We start from the raw sequence: 15,982 nt of genomic DNA, 5'->3' as shown, positions 1-15,982 counted from the left end.
ATGGTTAAGAGAGGTGCCATTTGGTGGATTTAGGCTCACCTATATTTGACAAAGTGTTGACTAAGTCTTGAACCTTCTCTCTGATGAACCAAGGTGACAAATGTCTAAGCTGAAAACACTGCGATGAATGAGCTACCAGATTTCTGCTTCCAGCCAAGATGGAGTAACATCCATCAGATTTACCCCGCCACCTAAAACAAATGCAAAACTAGAATAAATAGATAAAACAATGATTTCAAAACAGTGGAGATGGGAAATGAAGGGCAGGAATCTCTAGGGTTTGGGAGACAAACAATCCAGTGAACCTTACAGTTGCCCCAGTGAGAGAATTTTCAGGCTGTGGTTACAAGGAGACAAAGCCTGATAAAATCCTTGAGTTGAAGAAACAGAGTTTGGGAAGACCAAGGTGACTATATTTTCAAGTACTAGAGAAGAGAAAGCTGCACAGAGAGGACTTCACACAACTGAAGAGAGTCTCCATTGAATATCTAGCGGAATACTGACCAGTGAATGCTTGTAAGGCAAAATACCTGAGGCCAGGGAAAGCTCCGTCCAAAAGGGTTAGAGAGAACAGCACGTGCTCACACAGAACCATTAGTACTTCCTGCTGTTATGAATATCCTGAGTGTAAAGGAGAACTGATAAGGAGCCTTAAGTACAGGAGGGATAAAGTCAGATTGACCCTTTAGAAGTAGAGCTCTGGGTACAATGCAGAGAACTGATTGAAAGGAAAGAAACCCAAATCAAAAGAAATGTACAAAAATAACAGGGATTATTAACCTTTTTAAAAATATATAAATATGGGCATTTACTATGTTCCAGGCACTGTGCTAGGTTAACTACATGCAGAATCTTACTTAGTCCAACAACTGACTGAAGTCAGAGAGGGCACATAAGGTGCCCAAATCACATAGCTAATAAGTAGATGAAATGGGACTCAAATCCAAGTATGTGGTTCCAAAACCTGTACCTGGTTCCTAAGCCATGCTGCTTCCTTTCCTGTTGTTGACTAATTCAATCCTGAGCCTATAAATCAAAGTCCTATATTTGTCTTAGAAGTAGAATGTTGAGAGCACTGCCCTTGACTTGACACCTGACAGTACCTAAAAATATTAATATGACAATAATAACAACTAGCATTTTTTAATATTTAGTATGTATCAAGTCTATGTGCTATACCTACATCCATGCATTTAATGCTCCTAACGAGCAAGAAAGGAGTCTATTTATTTTTTCTTCTGAAGAGTCTAGCTGCCAGAGCCAGTATATTACCCACCCTGGTATTTCACAATTCACTGCCCTCACATCAACCAGGCCCCCTGACTTCAATGCAGAAAAGGCATCAGCAGCATGCCAAAGATTAATGTGTAAGAAAAGGCAGCACTAAAAGGAGGATAACATCACCGTTAATAAACTAGCTTCTCTTTAACTACCTTAAGATCTTTATTTTATGTACAAAATGCAGAGACCCAGAGGGGTCCCTTAGTACTAAGGCATACTTGGAGCCTTGACCAGGATAATATGAACTTTTCTCTTTTCCTAATAATCACAGAATTTAAATATTATGTGCTGAGACTTGTTTTGCTGTTTTCTTAGTAAGCCCAATGTTTAGCAAAATCTACTAAACTTATTGCGTGCTGCTCCCCAGGTTATAAGCCACTGGGTATTCTTGGAATCCATGGCTTCCCAGCGTATCGTTTTTGTCCACAACCATACACCCACTTCTCTTTTTTGCTGTTTAGAGGCAAAAACAGTAATGAATCAGAACATGTCAACTATTATGAAACTACTCATTTTCCAGTTAAAAGAAGCAACTGTGAACATTAAATTTTTCCATTAACTCAAAAAATAAGAGTTTCCAGGCAGTGCACCCAGTGAAGAGCTGTTTTGACTGAAGAAATGATAGTCCCCCTGTTAAGACTTTCATTTTATAATTCTGTTTGTTTCTGTGTGTGTGTGTGTGTGTGTGTGTCTGTGTGTGTGGTGGATAACACAGAAGCAGGGATGCTGAAGGACAGATATGGACCATTACTGCATATTCCATTCAGTCCTAAGAAAGATACTAATAATTGATTGTACATTTTTTTTCTCTCCATCCCACATAGAGTCTCAGACTCTTTCTCAACACAACCCTTTAGAAAACTGCCAATTTATCTATTCAGCACTTAAAATATATCCCATTAGCAGAAATATATCCTATTAGCATTTCATGGACCTGCCTTTCAATTTGAACATTTTCAGTGACAGAAAATTCCCTGTTTCTAAAGCCAGCATGACATGTTTTCAGATTGTTCTAATGTCTGAAGTTCTTTCTTGTATTGCATGAAAATCTACTTTCAATTCAATTCTACCCATTGGTCCTAGTTCTGCTTTCTGGTCTAAATGAAAAAATCAGTGTATACTGCTTTATACCCTGGAAATGGCTTTCACACTCCCATCTGCAAATATCCTTATTCTGTTCAAATTCCTTTATCTTTTATTCAAGAATGAATCCTTTCAAGGCACAGTTGTCCACTGAGCACTGTATTTGGTAGTGTAGGTAAAATAGTAAAAAGACAAACTAAGTCCTTATTCTCATATAACTTTCTATTTAGTAGAGGAGCCAAGTAAATGGCAATTATATCAGAGTGTGATAATGTGCTAAGATAGGGAAAACTCAGGGGGCTATAAAAGCATAAGGAAGGGGCCAACACTCTGAAATCTGGAGCAGGGGCTGTCAAGAAAGGCTTTCAAGATAAAGTGAAGCCTGAGCTGCCCCTTAGAAGAATGAGCAAGAATTAGCAGGCAAGGGGTGTGTAGAGGGCAAGTGTGCGAGTGGAAGTTAGAGGTAGGAAAGTGATCCAGTAGAGGGAGAAGAATGCCCTAAGGATGGGGATAAGAATCAACAAGATCTGGCTGTGTGTGGCTGTGTGTGGCTGTGTGTGTGTGTGTGTGTGTGTGTGTGTGTGTGTATGTGTGTGTGTGTCTGTCTGTCTGAAGAAGGAAATGGGTATGAGAACCTGAGGACTTTTGAAGCCTTATTAAGTGATTTTAATGTCATTACAAAGGCTTTGGGGTGAACTACCACTGGGTGCGACATGAGCACATTTGTATTTTGCAGAGATCACTGTGCCACAAGGTGGATAATGTTGGCAAGGTCAGGTCGAGGCAGGAAGACCATGCAGGAGGCAATGACCCTAACTGTGCAGTGAGATGAGGTGGGTGGAAATCAGGATGATGGCAGGACTTTTCCATCCCTTCATCATGATGGTCACTCTTACCTCATAAAGTTCAGTTTTTTTAAAGTTCCTCTTGTAGGGGAGGAAAAATTTCTATCTTTCTTGATTCTTTGGCCTAATAATCAAATTAACATAGAACTGATTAATATGGGAAAAACAAATTTAATTGCATATGTATTGGATTCCATAAGAATATGAGACCCATAGGCAGTCAGGCAATTGAGGCTTATATGCCATTCTGAGCTAAGGAGAAGAGAATAGAGGTCTGGGACATCAAAGGGGAGAAAGATAATTCACAGGAAGGTGGGAAGAACAAATATTTAGTAAACAAGTGTTTGCCATGCCATACAGAGACAATGGGACACGGAGAGGACTTTGATCTCCAGGCCCTGCTGAGTTTCCCCAGCTTACCACACCTAGTCCATATTCTTTGTACTTATCTCTGGTAATAGTTCTCTTCCTGGATCAGGCCCTCTATCTAAATTCTTTTAGGCAATTAAGAGGGAAGTAAAAAGCTTTTTCTGAGTCTTTTGGGCTGTGATTGACATCAGCTCAAAGTAATCCACATGTCAAAGCAGCACATTTTAGGGAGGACTCATTTTGAAACCCTTCACTCTGATGATCTAATACTCCACATTGAATTTAAAAATTCCACTTGTGACCTGATCATTGCAGAATAAAGAGGAGTTATCACCCTACTTGTTCTGCACACTGCAGAAAATGGCCACATTTATTTTTTGATAGCTGTACAACATTGTTTATTAACATTATGATTGCAATAGGCTAGAACACATTAATCCATTTTTTGTGCTATATAGGCACATATATTCTTTCTGATAATTGTGCCTATTTTTTTTTCTTTTAGTTCAGTTGCAAAATGTTGCATGTATGTTTGGTATAACACATGATTTTTAGATTTTGCCTGGTATTCCAGATTGCTGAGAACATTTTAGATTTTAGTTCTGATACCCAGATGGTAGCTCAGATTAAGAACACTATGGATTTTAAAGTCAGACAGACCTTGGTTAAAATTCTGGCCTGGCCACTTATTAACTTTTTGCTGTTAGGGACTTAACTTTCCTAACTTCATTTTTTCTTTTTTTAATGCAATCAAATATTTATTATATTATTACATGATAAATTATTATATATGGTAATTTAATATATTAAACATATTAAACATTAAACAACATATATTATAATATCATAATATATAACTACTCTCTATATATAATACCACTGTGCAGATTAATAGAAATAATATATGTAAAATGCTTGCCACGTAGTTATCAAATGCTGATTATTAAACTATGGCCTCTTGGCTCCATGCACACTCTGTTTTTAGCTTTGGCACACTGTAGCTGGAGTCTTCAAACACATTTATTCAGCAGCTGACTTCCTGTTGGGTTCTGTCCATAAAGAGCCCTAGAAGGAGCCTGGAAGATGAGAGGAGGACGAAGGTTCTTGCTCCTTCCAATTTGCTCCCTGTCACCCCACCGATTCTTCATCCCAACAGTGAAAGTTGGGTTTAGCAACAGTAGCTGGGACCAGTTTCTGGGTTTTCCCACACTCTCAGAGCCAAACTCATCTTCCACTGACCAGGAAGCACAAGAGGGACAAAGCCCCTTCCTCAAGGTCTAAACCCAGTTCAGCAGTCTTTATTCAAACTTCAGAGACACCAGCACCATCTGAGCAGTACACCTCCTTAGGACTTTGGTTCCTAACTCCACAGAGCCCTTCCTCTATGCTTCTAAGTCCCCATGACTCCAACCCCTTCCCTTTGCTCCCTTAGCTGGGAGTGATAGCTGTTTCCTGCAGTGAGTATGTCTGTGTTACTTCAGTGTTTCATTTTTGTCCTTTCGGTCCCCACTGGTTTGCCAGTTCCCTCTATTAAATTCTCTATGTTAAAGCCTGGTTTGGTTCTGATTTGTTAACTACATTTCATTTCATTCCTGGCATCCTATCACTGGAAATTGTTATATCCTCTGGGCTAAATAAAAGGCAACTTGCTAGACAGTTGACATTTCCACCGCTAAAACTCTGTCTCAGTACGAAGGCAAAATAGCTACAGAAATGAGACAGAGTAATTTGTGTTTTTCAGTGTGCATATTTTCCTCATCTTCATAAACAAGAGTTTATTAGCCCCTTTGTGCTTTCTTGCCTTAGGTATTGTTAATGGGGCTTTGAATAGACCCAAGAGCACAAATTAACAGATACTCAGAAGTTAACTCCCCATTATAGCAAATACTGCTTAGCAAAGAATATTTATTGTTTACTAGGAAGTCTTTAAGTTCTTTACATGTATAAGCTTCTTTTATCCTCAGTAAATTTATGGAGCAGTTTACTATTATTATTATCATCATTCTTCATTATACAAAGGACCAGAGTGAACATTATGCAGTTAAAAATTTCTTAAGTTTGCTGTAGTGGGTTGAATGCTTGTCCTTCAAAAGATATGTCCACCCAGAATCTGTGAATTTGGTTTTATTTGGGAAAATGATCTTTGCAGATGTAATTAAGTTTAAAATCTTGAGATGAGATCATCCTGGATAAAATCGAATGACTAAATTGAATGACAAGTGTGCTTATAAAAGAAGAAAAAGGAGGGGGAAGTGATGTGAAGTTGGAGGCAGACATTGAAGTGACACATCTACATGCCAACCAAAGCCAAGGATTGCTGGCAACTACCAGAAATGAGGAGAGAGGCAAGGAACAGATTTTCCCTCAGCTTCTCCAAAAGAATCAATCCTGTTGACACCTTGATTTTAGACTTCTGGCCTCCAAAACTATGAGATGATAGTTTCAGTTGTTTTAAGTCACCAAGTTTGTGGTAATTTGTTATGGCAGCCCTAGAAAACTAATGCATTCATAGTTAGAAAGAATTAAAGTTGGAACTTGAACTCAACTAGTCTGGTTCCAAAGCTCAGGTACTCAAATATTAAGGTACACTGCCTTCCTATCCTGCAAAAAGCAGTTGAAAAAATTTGTGCTGAATTCTCCCAGAAGGTGGAGCATAGGAGGCAAAAACTGTAGGAGCTGAGAAGCCTTTAGACTTTCTCCCATGGAACTGGGAATGGGATTGGAGTTTGAGGACCTTAAGGATTAATCCATAGCAATATCTCCACCCTCATGCATGGTGACCGTTCTCCCTTTCCCCTAGAGGTGACAATACCTATGTTGGGATGGCTTGATGATGCTAATGTGACATAATACTTGGAGTGAAACTTCTAGAACCACAAGGAAAGATTGCTGACCCAAGTTTAGCAACAGGAGCTTTGTGGCCCTGGACCAGGAGCACATCAGTCATAATAAGTGTAAACTCCATTGATGATCTGCACTATGTGAAACCTTTACATAGTCCTGGGGATGGACGCAACAGGCTTCTCAATGAAGACTGAGATGGACTCTTCTATGGCCCCAGTCTATAGGAGCTGGAAGTAGATACAACTTAATGTGGAGAAATTGATAAATTAATGAGTGTGACATTTATTGCACTTTATTGCTGTAGGAGTAAACTTCATAGCTGATATCCACACTTATTTGTTAGTGCACACAAGATTTCATTAATGGGCTTCCATGGGTGGATGAAAGATCATGGGTGCCCTCCATGGAAACTTGAGCTATTGAAATTATACATAATGTGTGTGTGTGTGTGTGTGTGTGTGTGTGTGTGTGCGCCCACAACTTTGAAAATGTACTTTCAAAAGGTCCGCATTTCTCAACATGTCAAGCCTACATGAATTGAAAGGAAACTTCCAGCCCTGACACTTTATGATTCAGTTACTTTGCAATAGAATAAACTAGGCATCTGTACAATTCTTAACATCAAAGTACCAGTGAGGTGAATAGATGTTCAAAATGCATCTTCTACTCTCACTCTTGCTGAATAAAGAACATAAAGACATATCCTGCTATTACTGTTCTTGTTCTTGTGCTTCTAAAACTGCATTTCATTGAGTTGACCTTTGTTCTTACCTCAGGACTTATGGGTTTTCAGGGTTGTTAGTTTGTTTAATTCAGTATTATAACTAACAATGGTTAAAGTTAGAAATCAGAGGTTTCCAGGCTTATAATTCTTCCAATTAAATAAATAACACAGCTCAGAGTATGAATTCAGGGAGATCTTATCATAAGCTCATAAAAAGATGATACTAATTTTTTATCACCCAGGATATTGTGTAAGCATTACTTCCATGCTGAAACTGAAGTCCATAGGTCATAATGAAGATAGATAGGGCTCCGAGGTCAGACAGTTCTGTAACAAAGTGGGGAGAACGGGAATGGTTGACATACAGAAGCCTCAAGTAAAAACTTCAAGTAGATGAGTAGATGTTTGGGGTGATAGGTTTGCCAGCAAATAGTGGGCACTGGTTAAAAATGTTCAGAGTTCAGGGACAAGATTTTCATCTTAGGAAGGATGGGGTAAGGGAAGGCAGACTACAATTCCTGTCCATTCAATTCAACATGAAATTCTTGAGACCATGTATGCTCCATACCTAATGCTTGGTACTGGGGATACAAAGGTATATGAGACCTTTTCCCTGTCTTTGTGAAGCTCATGTTCTAAAGAGAGACAGAGAAGTAGAGAGAGAGAAATAATTATGAACAATTAACTCTAGTCTAATTTGAAAAGTGTTGCCCCAGAGGTATAAACGAGGTACATAAAATAGGAAACTGCTACTTCTACAGAAGTTAAGAAGGACTTTGGAGGAAGTATATTGGTTAGGGACATGCTAGGTGCTATAATTCATAGGCCCCATCTGTTTAATAGCTCAAAATAATTTATTTTGGCTCATTTAACAGTTCTCAGTGTGTGAATGGGTCGGTAAATCGACTCTCCACCATGGAGTATTTCAGAGATCAGGCTGACAGAGGCTGAGCCATCTTCAGCGCATAGCTTCCCAGATCATCATACTTTTCTTCTTGTCAGCAGGCAGAAAGGGGAAAAGCATGGACAAGGCAACTCAAGATATTTTTATAAGCCATGCTCAGAAATGGTAGTATGACTATGTTTATATTCCATGAGTAAACATAAGACACATGGCTACACCTACCAACACAGGAGGTTGAGAAATGTAAAATAGCTGTATAGACCATGAAGAAGACAACATGAATTTTTGTGAACAGCTAGCAGTATCTGTCCCAGACAGTAATATCTGAGCTGAATTTTGTAGGACAAGAAAGAGTTCCCTAGTTAGAAGGTCTGAGTGTGCACTCTGACTACACACAGAAACATTCCAAGCAAAGCTGAACATTCTGTTCATCCTTTCTTCTCTGTTACCTACCAACCCCCCTCCCTGTCACCTGTGGAAAGTTTGTTTTCACAATTGTCTCCAAACTCATTCTAGAGAAAAGAGAAGTAAAGATTTAATCATGTGCTCTTGTGTTACATGCATTTATAGCAGAGTCAGTAATTGTGTGGCTATCGTTTTTCAATGCTATACTGTATATTAAGGGCAATCAATCTTTTCTGAGGCTAGAGAGTCAGAAAAATTTGGAAGTATTTATGACTTCTTCCATGCAGAGACAAAATAATTCTACCTAGTGATTCAATAAAGGTCCATCCAGAAAAATAAAAACCATTCCAGATAAATCAGAGAAACATTTACATAGGGAATTAGTAACAAAGATGCTAGAAGAGATGAAAGAACAATGGGGAAGGTGAAAAAAAATGAAATTAAAAACGCTAGGAACCCAATCGTATCTCGAGGGCTGGAGGTAAAATAGGTGGGGGCTGTGTTGCCAGAACAGGAGTCAGGACAAAACACTGGAAGCTAGAATCGCAGTGATTCTCTCACACAGCAACTGAGCCTATGCGAGGGAGGGATTGCGGGTGGAAGGGAAGGTGCTGAAGCCACAGAGAAAACACAGTCCCTTCTAGAGACTCAGCCCATGGCAGAGAGAGAAGGAGACGCATCACAGCTCCCCTCTTTGCCTCCAGGGATTTCTACTGGCTTCTAAGGCCTCTGTAGTTTTCAGGGATCTGCCCTCTGGTGATATGGGAAGAGCAGGAAGTGGATCTGAGAGCAAGAAAGCAAATGACTGGTCACTTGCCTCCATTGTTTTCAAAACCTCTAATTCTTCCACTTGAGGCATGAATGAAGATAATTTTTATTCCCTGCTATGAGGGTTATAATGGCCCTGTTTTGCTTCCTTTTTGATGTTGTTATTATTTTCCTGAAGTGGTGGAAGCTTTAACAAGCTAGGTTAATAGAAAAACCGAACATGGAATTTTTCCTTTATAGGCTCTGTAGTTAGGTTAAGAAAAGGATAGAAATTTAAACTTTGGAAACGAAATAACCATTTGATTTCCTCACCCCATATTTGAAGAGTCTAGCTCACAAAATTTAAAAAATATAAATAATTAGATTGGTTTATATTTTCATAGTCCTCTATGATAAAGATTGAATAGTTCTAGACTTCTCAAAATATTTCACATTTTGTTGTCAAACACACAGTATCCCTTTGAAAATTAGTAAGTCCAGAGAAATTATTCCCTTTTTATAGCACAAGAAAAAAGCCTGGAGAGAGTAAGTGCCTTGCACAAGTCTCGCTTTTGGATGGTGACATATCGAGAATTAGATCCTAGCTCTCTATTTTTGAAGTCTTACTCTCTTTGCACCAAACTGGTGGGCCTTGTGGAGAACACCTCCATTTTTCTCAGGTCAATCTTATCCACATTTGCTAAGCACTTTCCTCCCTTATTATTCTAGGCAAACCCTCACTAATGCCTCTCAGATTCTGAACCAGCTCCACTCCAGGGACCACTGAGTTAAGAGTGGAATCAAAGACTCTTTCTAAACAGACCCAGAATTAGTTTTCTAGAGTTGCAGTACAAAGAGTAACAAACTACATGGCTTAAAATAACAGAAATTTATTGTCACGCAGTTTTAGAGCCTATAAGTCTGAGTCAAAATGTCAGCAGGGCCACGTTCCCTCTGTAGCTCATAGGTGAGGATTCTTTTTTGCCTCTTCTAGCTTCTTGTGGTTGCAGGAAATTCTTGGCGTTGCTTGACTTGTAACTCCATCACTCCATCTCTGCCTTCTCTTGGCCTTCTCCCTTGTACATCTGTGTCTGTATGTCCAAATTTCTCTCTTCTTATAAGGACAGTTTTATTGGATTTAGAACCCACCCTAATTTGATATAACCTTAACTTGAGTGTATCTGCAAAACCCCATTTCTAAGTAAAGTCCCATTCACAAGTTCTGGGAAGATGTGAATTTTGGTGAGGCACCTAAGTAGTGGCAAACCATATTCCAAAAATCCATAAGCCCACAGTAGGCTTTAGCCAGTTTTAAATATCAGGGATCTATTCTTTAGGCCCTGTTCCTAAGCCTCCTAAAGATTTCCTTTTAAGTATTTTAGAATAAAATATACTAAGCGCTAGAGATAGAGCTGCAGACACCAAGAACACTGAATTAGGAGTGCAAGAAAATACTTGAGTTTGGTTCTTAGCTCGGCTGCCACCTGGTTAGAGTGTAGCTTCTCTATCTCAATTTTTCATATGAAAAACAGGAATCTTATTAGTTGTACTGCCTACATCACTAGTATGTTCGCATCATGAAAAGAGTTAAGTGCACTGAAAATTCTATGTGATACAAGATTATAGGTTCTACTGGCTTTATGGAAAGCAGTCATCACTCATTACTTTCAAAGATAATATAATTGGGATTACAAGTAAATAAGAGAAATGCTTCTGTCCCTTTCAAACTCCACGAAATCTTGAAATAAAATACATATTTTAGTGTAAATTTTGATGTGTCCAGCATAACGTTATGGGGAGACACCATAAACAAAATAGATTAAACTGGAGCTATTCTTGCTGGTGTGGTTGTGGTGGGATAGCGCCACCATGACTTGTCTCCATCCCCTCTTATCTTTCTCCACAGCTTTCAAGGAAACTCTTCAAAAGCTTTGGGGTTCAACTTAGCACATCTTAAATACCACTAGACAAAAAGACATTATAGACATTATCGTTTCCTCCATTGCTAAAATTTTGATTAAACTTTTGATATTGCAGTTCTGGGAATGAAAAAATTCTCAGGCTCACACACGTGTTCAACTGGCATTGGCCCTTAGTAATAAAAAAGCTTTTTCTGAACTCTGTTGTGTTCCATCGATCAATACGTCTACCTTGATGCCAATATCACACTTTTTGATCCAATTATAAATGAAGTGTTTACTTACTTTTATTCTGGGATTGTCCAGTGTTCGTATATACATCTAAAACTGATTTCTGTGTGTTGACCTTGTATCCTGCACTTTGCCAAATTAATTTATTAGCTCTAACAGAGTTTTTGTGGGTTTTAAAAGATTTTCTATATATAAGACCTTATCAACTGGGAATAAATATAATTTTACCTCTTTCTTTCCAATTTGGTTGCCTTTTCTTTTTGTCTTGCCTAGTTTCTCTAGCTAGAACCTCCATGAAGTGTTGAATAGATATCACAAAGCCAGCCATCCTTGTCTTGTTCCTGATTTTAAGTGGAAGGAAAGCTTTCAGTCTTTAACCATTGAGCACGGTGTTCCTTGTGGGTTTTTCATAAATGCCCTTTATCATGTTGAGTGAGTTGTATTCTATTTTTAGTTTGTTCCACGTTTTTATCATGAAAGGGTGGTGTATTTTGTCAAAAGCTTTTTCTTTATGATTTGAGACAATTCTGGCGTTTTTTCCCCCCTTTTTCCCTTTCCTCTATTAATGTGATATATTAAATTGAATGATTTCTTAGTACAACTCTTACATTTCTGGAATAAGTTCCACTTAGTTATCATGTATAATTCTTTTAATCTGGGGCTGGATTCATTTTGCTAATATTTTATTGAGGCTTTTAAGGTCTTTTCTTTTTAAATGGAATGAAGTTATAATTATATTGTGATGCAGCTAATATTTGTTGAATGACTTTGTATCAGCCAGAGAATCCTAATCACAACTTATTTCGAAAATTTGTTTCTATCTGAACTTCAAGGTGATACCTCTATATAGCTTTGAAATATACTATAATTAAGATTATTTATTCATCTGCACTGAAATTTTTCCAAAATTAGTCTGAGATCTACAGCTTGCCTTGCCCAGATGCAGATGACTTCATAGAAAATGTACTATTTGCCTTTGATATTAAAATTTCAGCCTTGCCTGTTTAAAAATCCTACGGATTGTCGATTAAGAACTTTGAGATTGTTTGAAGCCCATCTTCTGAATTATAGTGTTATAGACTTAGGTTCTGGAGTAAGACAGGCCTGAATTTGAATCAGGACTCAATACTTGAGAGTTCTTATACAAGTTATTTAACATCTCAATGCACCTATTTCCTCATTGCTATTCACATTTTAACAGTGGTATGTACTTAATAGCATTCTCAGAAGCATTAAATTAGAAAATGCGGGTAAGTCATTTAGAATCATGACTGGCACACACTGAATACTCAATTAATGATGGCTTTTATTGGATTCCAGACAATCAACTTCTCTATTCCCACTTAAGTTTAAATCTATTTAGGGAGAATTTGTTAGTTACTGAATTACACATGTTTCTAAATTTTCTGTACATATCTCTAAGCAGATATTAAATAATAGAAGAAAGGGAGAAGAGAGGATGGGCAAAACAATGATATAGGAAATAACACTCCCACTTTTTCCAGAAATATGTGATGTGACACTAAGCTGTGAAGTCCAAGTAGCCCAAAGTTTTCTTGACTGGAATTAAGAGGAGTGTGGTTGAGGAGGGATAAGAGCATAGCCAAGCCAGGGAAAATGAGTGGGCTACCTTAATATTTCCATGAAAAATTTATTGTACATTAAATTAATGTGTCAATTTTCAAATTAATGCACCATTCTAAAAGAGGTCAGGTAAAGAGCTATTTAGGATCTGTGATAAATGTTATTCTGTTAAAAATAATTATAGACATTTCTTATGATGCCCTCTCTCTGGGAGAATTAATACTTTTTATTTCACTGACATCATATTTGCCCATGTGTCTGGCTTTAGCCAATGAAATGTGAATGGATGTGACATGGGACTTCTCAGCAAAAATTTAAGCACCACCTCTCTTCCTTCCTCTGTTATAAGACTTGTACCGTCCCAAGTAGAGACTGCTCCTTGAGCTCAGATCTGAAAATGGAAACAATATGGAACAGAGCTTCAAACAACTTGCAATAGACAGGTTTCCTAGAAAGAAATAAGCCTTTGTTATTGTAAGTCATACAGACTTTGGGGCTAGTTATTGCTGTAGTACAATTTTGTCTAAGGGAAAAAAAATCTTCTTCCAAAACAGTTAAAGCGTCGTTCATGGCAAAAGGATATTTTAGTAATGCAAATACATAACTTTCTAGGATTGTAACTAACCAGTATATGTACTTTTAAATGTGTTATAAGAGAGAGGTGATCAAGATGGTGGAATGGGAGTTATTCCAGGGATGTAAAGATGGTTCAATATCCTCAAATCAATCAATGTGATACACCATATTAACAAAAGGAAGGATAAAAATCACATTATCATCTCAATAGACACAGAAAAAGCATTTCACAAAATTCAAAATCCATTCATAATAAAAACTCTCAACAAAGTTGGTATAGAGAAAACATGTCTCAACATAATAAAGATCATTTATGACAAATCCACAACTAACATCATACTCAGTGGTGAAAAGGTGAAAGCCTTTCCTCTAAATTTAAGAACAAGACAAGGATGATCACTCTCACCACTTCTATTTAACATAGTATTGGAAGTCCTAGCCATAGCAATCAGTCAAGAAAGAGACATAAAAGGCATCCAAATTGGAAGGAAAGAAGTAAAAGTTTCACTATTTGCAGATAACATGACACTTTATATTAAAAAAACCTAAAGTCTCCACCAAAAACTGTTAGAACTAATAAATGAATTTAGTAAAGTTGCGGCGTACAACATTAATATACAGAAATCTGTTGCTTTTCTATAAACTAATAATGAACTATCAGAAAGAGAAAGCAAGAAAACAACCCCACTAAAAATCATGTCAGAAAGAAAAAATACCTAGGAATAAACTTAACCAAGGAGGTGAAAGACCTATACTCTGAAAACTATAAAACATTGATGAAGGAAACTGAAGATGGTACAAAGAAATGGAAAGATATTCTGTGTTCATGGATTGGAAGAATTAATATTGTTAACATGACCATACTACCCAAAGCAATCTACAGATTTATTGCAATCCCTATCAAAATACCCATGACAGTTTTCACAGAGCTAGAACAAATAATCCTAAAATTCATATGGAACCACAAAAGATCCCAAATTGCCAAAGCAATCCTGAGAACAAAGAACAAAGCTGGAGGCATCATTCTCCCTGACTTCAGACTGTACTACAAAATGACAGTAATCAAAACAGCATGGTACTGGCACAAAAACAGACACATAGATCAATGGAACATAATAGAGAGCCTAGAAATAAACCCACACACTTAGGTCAATTAATCTACAACAAAGGAGGCAAGAAGATGCAATGGAGAAAAGATAGTCTTTCCAGCAAGTGGTGCTGGGAAAACTGGCCAGCTACATATGAAAGAATGAAATTAGAACATTTTCTCACACAATATACAAAAATAAGCTCAAGATGGATTAAAGACCTAAATGTAAGACCTGATGCCATAAAAATCCTAGAAGAGAACATAGGCAAAACACTCTTTGACATAAATCCTAGCAATATTTTTTTGGACCTGTCTCCTAAGGCAAAAGAAACAAAAGCAAAAATACACAAATGGGACCTAAGTAAACTTAAAAGCTCTTGCACAGCAAAGGAAATGATCAGTGAAACAAAGAGACTGAATGGGAGAAAATATTAGCAAATGATATGACTGATAAGAGGTTAATATTCAAAATACATAAACAGTTCATACAACTCAATATCAAAAAATAAGAAAAACAAAAAGCCCAGAGAATAGATATTTTTTTCCGAAGAAGATATACAGATGGCCAGGAGGCACATGAAAAGATACTCAACATCACTAATCATCAGAGAAATGAAAATCAAGCCCACATTGAGATATGACTTCACACCTGTGAGAATGGCTATCATCAAGAAGTCTACAAAAAACAAATGTTGTCTAGGATGTGGAGAAAAGGGAACCCTAATACACTGTTGGTGGGAATGTAGCTTGGTGCAGTCATTGTGGAAAACAGTATGGAGGTTCCTCAAAAAACTAAAAATAAAGCTACCATATGACCCAATAATTCCACTCCTGGGTATATATCAAAAGAAAATAAAAACACTAACTTGAAAAGATTACATACAACCCAATGATATTTACAATAGCCAAGATATGGAAGCAACTTTTGCCCATCAACAAATGAATGGGTAAAGATGATGTGGTATCTATCTATCTATCTATCTAATGGAATTTTACTCAACCATAAAAAGGAATAAAATTTTCCCATTGGCAACGACTTGAAGGGGCCTGGAGTATATTATGCTTAGTGAAATAAGTCAGACAGAGGACAACAAATACTGTATGTTATCATTTATATGTGGAGTCTAAAAAATTTAAAAAACAAGTGAATATAACAAAAGAGAAACTCACAAATATAGAGAACAAATTAGTGGTTAGCACTGGGAGAGGGAAGGGAAAAGGGGAAAAATGGGGACATGAGATTAAGTGATACAAACTACTATATGTAAAATAGATAAGCAACAATGATATATTGTATAGCACAGGGAAATATAGCTATTATTTTGTAATAACTTTAAATAGAGGATAATCTATAAAAATATTGAATCACTATGTTGTATA

This window comes from Lagenorhynchus albirostris, chromosome 17 (assembly GCF_949774975.1).
Source record: "Lagenorhynchus albirostris chromosome 17, mLagAlb1.1, whole genome shotgun sequence".
Lineage (NCBI taxonomy): Eukaryota > Metazoa > Chordata > Mammalia > Artiodactyla > Delphinidae > Lagenorhynchus > Lagenorhynchus albirostris.
This window is presented reverse-complemented; position numbering follows the sequence as displayed.